At 43.4% G+C, this 6,000-nt stretch overlaps 1 protein-coding gene across 2 annotated transcripts in view; it reads left to right on the top strand.

Moving 5' to 3' along the window:
- The first annotated feature begins 1,401 nt into the window (after nucleotides 1-1,401).
- Nucleotides 1,402-6,000, top strand: part of LOC133574385 (poly(rC)-binding protein 3) — a 114,518-nt gene continuing 109,919 nt past the window's right edge. For both annotated transcript variants that reach the window (XM_061926560.1, XM_061926559.1), the window contains exon 1: nucleotides 1,402-1,652. The gene's annotated coding sequence lies outside the window, so the exon portion shown is untranslated. The remainder of the gene's footprint in view (nucleotides 1,653-6,000) is intronic.

Here is a 6,000-nt window from a genome sequence, read left to right as displayed (position 1 = left end):
TCTACAGCTTGAACAAACAGCTTGCCAGCCCAGTTACATGTTATATGAGGCTTCTGCAGACACACATAAGTGAATGCAAAGCATACTTGGTTAACAGCCATACAGATCACACTGAGGGTGGTGATATAAACAACTTTAACACTCTTACTAATATGCGCCACACTGTGAACCCACACCAAACAAGAATGACAAACACATTTCGGGAGAACATCCGCACCGTAACACAACAGAACAAATACCCAGAATCCCATGCATCCCTAACTCTTCCGGGCTACTTTATACACCCCCGCTACCACCAAAGCCCGCCACCCCAACCCTGCCCCCCCACACATCAACAAACCCCCCCACCCCCCTTGCGTAGATTGAGGTGGGCGGGGTTTGGTGGTAGCAGGGTGTGTAATGTAGCCCGGAAGAGTTAGGGATGCATGGGATTCTGGGTATTTGTTCTGTTGTGTTTATGTTGTGTTACGGTGTGGATGTTCTCCCGAAATGTGTTTGTCATTCTTGTTTGGTGTGGGTTCACAGTGTGGCGCATATTAGTAAGAGTGTTATAGTTGTTTATACGGCCAACGTCAGTGTGATCTGTATGGCTGTTGAACAAGTATGCCTTGCTGTCACTTAGTGTGTGAGCAGACGCCGCATACAAAATGTGACTGCGCCGGCACGCTGTTTCTTAGGCGAAAAAGCGGATGCAACGACAGGTTGTAGAGGACGCAAAATGCAGTGCCATCACGGCACCCCCTCAATTTTGTTGTCCGGGTGAAAATCGGAGAATGTTTGCCCTGGGAGAGGCAGTGAAATCCGGAAGTCTCCCGGAAAAATCGGGAGGGTTGGCAAGAATGCAGCTGAGCCGCATCAGAGTGGTCAAAGAGCCGCATGCGGCTCCGGAGCCGCGGGTTGCCGACCCCTGGGTTAGGGCCTTGCATGGCAGCTCCCGCCATCAGTGTGTGAATGTGTGTGTGAATGGGTGAATGTGGAAATAGTGTCAAAGCGCTTTGAGTACCTTGAAGGTAGAAAAGCGCTATACAAGTATAACCCATTTACCATTGTGAATCAACTTGAAACTTGAATATAGGTCATACAATCTCAGCAACAAGCTGTAATATCTTACTGAGATAATTTAGGACCAAAACACTTAAAACAAGTAAAATATTCTAACATAAAATCTGCTCAGTGAGAATAATTATCTTATCAGACAGAAAATAAGCAAATATCACCCTTAGTTGAGATATTTATTCTTACTTAGATTTCAGTTTTTGCATTGCAGCCAATAGCCTTCTGGCACTGGGGCTACTCACGCTCTCATTGGCTGCCTGGAGGTGAGTGGGCGGGGCCTCGCCCCCCGCCCCCAGCCTGTAAACGTAAAGCATCTCTCTCTGCCTGCGATGTGAGGGACTCTCTGGCTTCTGGCGTGTTTGTGAGTGTCGGAGGAAAGAAGGCGATAAAGAGAGAGAGAGAGAGAGAGAAAAGGCAAGGAGAAGCAACTCGCACTTCTTCCCCCCCTCCCCATCTCCCTGGTCCTTGTCACTCCATCCTTCCTTCCCTTCTCCTGGACCACCCCCGCCAGCCCCCACTCAGAGCCCGGAAACCGAGCCCGGGACCCGGCTATGACTCTCCCGACTTCAGTCCCACCGACTACCATCTTATAGAAGGTAAGATACCATTTTTTTTTTTTGTCAAAGTACTTCCACCTTTCATCAGCCTTACGTGGAATATTTGAAACGGTCTGCACTTTTTCGACTTCTCCCTCCAGCGAGAAACTCACGGAAGATAAAATCAAGAAACGAGTGTTATCGCGGCGTCTCCGTTTGATCTCATCTCGTCGTTTCTGGCAATTTCGTAGCTTCCGGGCAAAAAAGGTTACAAGGAACTGAGGAAATTTGCCTTTATGGAAATGAGATCTTCGGATTTTTCCAGGATGCCCCGGAGCGTAGGTTGACAAGACGACTCGCTGTGTTATTGTTCCGCAAAGAATGCACCTCTAATTGATTTGTTCAGCCTCAGTGGTGGTGAAGGTTATTTATAGACGCTGATGGGCCAAAACCCACGAGATCCACCAGGTCACTTCCCCCAAACCCGCGGGAAGTGAGACCGGAGATCACGTGACTTGCACAAAGTGCAACGACTTCACAAGACATTGACCTGCTTGATTGAATCACGGAAGAGAACTCAGCACAGCCCATAAAGCATTCCTGGCAATTGAATCTTGCTTAGTCTTCCATCTGTGCATCCTGTACTTTACCGGGAAATGTGGAGTGTGTGTGTGTGTGTGTGTGTTTGTGTGTTCTTGTATTGCTACCCTTCTCGAGACATCAACAAAGAAAAGTACCATCCATATGAACAAGTTAGGACCAAAATCATGGACCCAATACGAAAAAACCATTGCATCTTAAAGAGAGCCAAATACTGGAGTCCGTGAACATTGCTCCAAAGTCAGGATTTTTATTTTTTTATTTATTGTGCATACAAAAGTGAACGTTGACAGGTGCAAAAGCAGCAATATATGATAAAACGAGACGGCAGCTAAAGAAGGGCTTCCCTGTTCATCCCCGAAAAAAACCCGGCAGGTGAACAGCTGACTTCCGGTGTTGACGTACGACAACACGCGTTTTTCAACCACTGTGCCACTGTATATTGTAGCGTCTCGGAAGAGTTAGTGCTGCAACGGGTTCTGGGTATTTGTTCTGTTGTGTTTATGTTGTGTTACGGTGCAGATGTTCTCCCGAAATGTGTTTTTCATTCTTCTTTGGTGTGGTCGTGACAGTACACCTACTTTGAGACAAGAGCTATAGTAATGCATGCTTGGTTATGGTTTAAATTAATATCCAACAATTGCGACAAAGACATTTTATTGTCTACTGTGTTTCATTTTTTTATGATTTCTGCTGGTGGTGTGCCTCTGGATTTTTTCAATGAAAAAAATGCGCCTTGGCTCAAAAAAGGTTGAAAAACACTGTAATAGAGAGCCAAATACTAGAGTCCGTGAACATTGCCCCAAAGTCAGGATTTTTTTGTTGATTTAATGTGCATACAAAAGTAAACATTGGCAGGCGCAAAAGCAGCAATATATGATAAAACGAGACGGCAGCTAAAGAAGGACTTCCCTGTTCATCCCCGAAAAAAACCCGCCAGGTGAACAGCTGATTTTTACGACTTCCGGTGTTGACATACGACAACACGCCTTTTTCAACCACTGTGCCACTGTATATTGTAGCGTCTCGGAAGAGTTAGTGCTGCAACGGGTTCTGGGTATTTGTTCTGTTGTGTTTATGTTGTGTTACGGTGCAGATGTTCTCCCGAAATGTGTTTTTCATTCTTCTTTGGTGTGGTCGTGACAGTACACCTACTTTGAGACAAGAGCTATAGTGATGCATGCTTGGTTATGGTTTAAATTAATATCCAACAATTGCGACAATGACATTTTATTGTCTACTGAGTTTCATTTTTTTATGATTTCTGCTGGTGGTGTGCCTCTGGATTTTTTCAATGAAAAAAATGCGCCTTGGCTCAAAAAAGGTTAAAAAACACTGTAATAGAGAGCCAAATACTAGAGTCTGTGAACATTGCCCCAAAGTCAGGATTTTTTCGTTGATTTAATGTGCATACAAAAGTAAACATTGGCAGGCGCAAAAGCAGCAATATATGATAAAACAAGACGGCAGCTAAAGAAGGACTTCCCTGTTCATCCCCGAAAAAAACCCGCCAGGTGAACAGCTGATTTTTATGATTTCCGGTGTTGACGTACGACAACACGCGTCCCTTATGTCAGTGTTTTTCAACCACTGTGCCACTGTATATTGTAGCGTCTCGGAAGAGTTAGTGCTGCAAGGGGTTCTGGGTATTTGTTCTGTTGTGTTTATGTTGTGTTACGGTGCAGATGTTCTCCCGAAATGTGTTTGTCATTCTTGTTTGGTGTGGGTTCACAGTGTGGCGCATATTTGTATCAGTGTTAAAGTTGTTTATACGGCCACCCTCAGTGTTACCTGTATGGCTGTTGACCAAATATGCGTTGCATTCACTTGTGTGTGTGTGAAAAGCCGTAGATATTATGTGATTGGGCTGGCACGCAAAGGCAGTGCCTTTAAGGTTTATTCGCGCTCTGTACTTCTCCCTACGTCCGTGTACACAACGGCGTTTTAAAAAGTCATACATTTTACTCTTTGAAACCGATACCGATAATTTCCGATATTACATTTTAAAGCATTTATCGGCCGATAATATCGGCAGTCCGATATTATCGGACATCTCTATTTATCGTGATTGCAATATGCAAGCGACAGCAGGAGGCAACGTGCAGGTAAAAAGTTGTCTAATGCTTAAACCAAAAATAAACAAAGGGTGAGTGCCCCTAAGAAAAGCCATTAAAGCTTAGGGATGGGACGAAACTAAAACTGAACTGGCTACAAAGTAAACAAAAACAGAATGCTGGACGACAGCAAAGACTTACAGCGTGTGGAGCAGACGGCGTCCACAAAGTACATCCGTACATGACATGACAATCAACAATGTCCGCACAAAAAAAGATAGCAACAACTTAGATATTCTTGATTGCTAAAACAAAGCAGGTGAGGGGACTAGCGCTCGAACGAAGACATGACACTGCAACAGGAAAATACCAACAAAAGAGGAAAAGCCACCAAAATAGGAGCGCAAGACAAGAACTAAAACACTACACACAGGAAAACACCAAAAAACTCAAAATAAGTTACAGCGTGATGTGACAGGTCTTGACAGTACACCTACTTTGAGACAAGAGCTATAGTGATGCATGCTTGGTTATGGTTTAAATTAATATCCAACAATTGCGACAACGACATTTTATTGTCTACTGAGTTTCATTTTTTTATGATTTCTGCTGGTGGTGTGCCTCTGGATTTTTTCAATGAAAATAATGCGCCTTGGCTCAAAAAAGGTTGAAAAACACTCTAATAGAGAACCAAAGACTAGAGTCCGTGAACATTGCTCCAAAGTCAGGATTTTGTTGTTGTTTTATTGTGCATACAAAAGTAAACATTGACAGGTGCAAAAGCAGTAATATATGATAAAACAAGGCAACAGCTAAAGGACTTCCCTGTTCATCCCCGAAAAAACCCGCCAGGTGAACAACGGATTTTGCGATTTCCGGTGCTGACGTAAGACAACCCGCATCCCTTATGTAAAGTTTTTTTCAACCACTGTGCCGCGGCACACTAGTGTACCGTGAGATACAGTTTGATTGATTGAAACTTTTATTAGTAGATTGCACAGTTCAGTACATATTCCTTACAATTGACCACTAATCGGTAACACCCGAATAAGTTTTTCAACTTGTTTAAGTCAGGGTCCACGTAAATCAATTCATGGTAGTCTGGTGTGCCATGGGAGATGATCTAATTTCACCTATTTGGGTTAAAAATATTTTTTGCAAACCAGTAATTATGTGTTGTTGTTGAGTGTCAGTGCTGTCTAGAGCTCGGCAGAGTAACCGTGTAATACTCTTCCATATCAGTAGGTGGCAGCCGGGAGCTAATTGCTTTGTAGATGTCTGGAACAGTGGGAGGCAGCTTGCAGGTAAAAAGGTGTCTAATGCTTTAACCAAAAATAAACAAAACATGAGTGCCCCTTAGAAAAGGCATTGAAGCTTAGGGTGCAGACAAGAACTAAAACACTACACACAGGAAAACACCAAGAAACTCAAAATAAGTTACAGCGTGATGTGACAGGTCGTGACAGTACACCTACTTTGAGACAAGAGCTATAGTGATGCATGCTTGGTTATGGTTTAAAGTCACATCCAACAATTGCGACAATGACATTTTATTGTCTACTGAGTTTCATTTTTTATGATTTCTGCTGGTGGTGTGTCTCCGGATTTTTTCAATGAAAAAAATGTGCCTTGGCTCAAAAAAGGTTGAAAAACACTGTAATAGAGAGCCAAATACTAGAGTCCGTGAACATTGCTCCAAAGTCAGGATTTTTTGGTTGATTTAATGTGCATACAAAAGTAAACATTGACAGGTG

The sequence above is a fragment of the Nerophis lumbriciformis genome, linkage group LG31, assembly GCF_033978685.3.
Source record: "Nerophis lumbriciformis linkage group LG31, RoL_Nlum_v2.1, whole genome shotgun sequence".
NCBI lineage: Eukaryota > Metazoa > Chordata > Actinopteri > Syngnathiformes > Syngnathidae > Nerophis > Nerophis lumbriciformis.
This window is presented reverse-complemented; position numbering and strand designations above follow the sequence as displayed.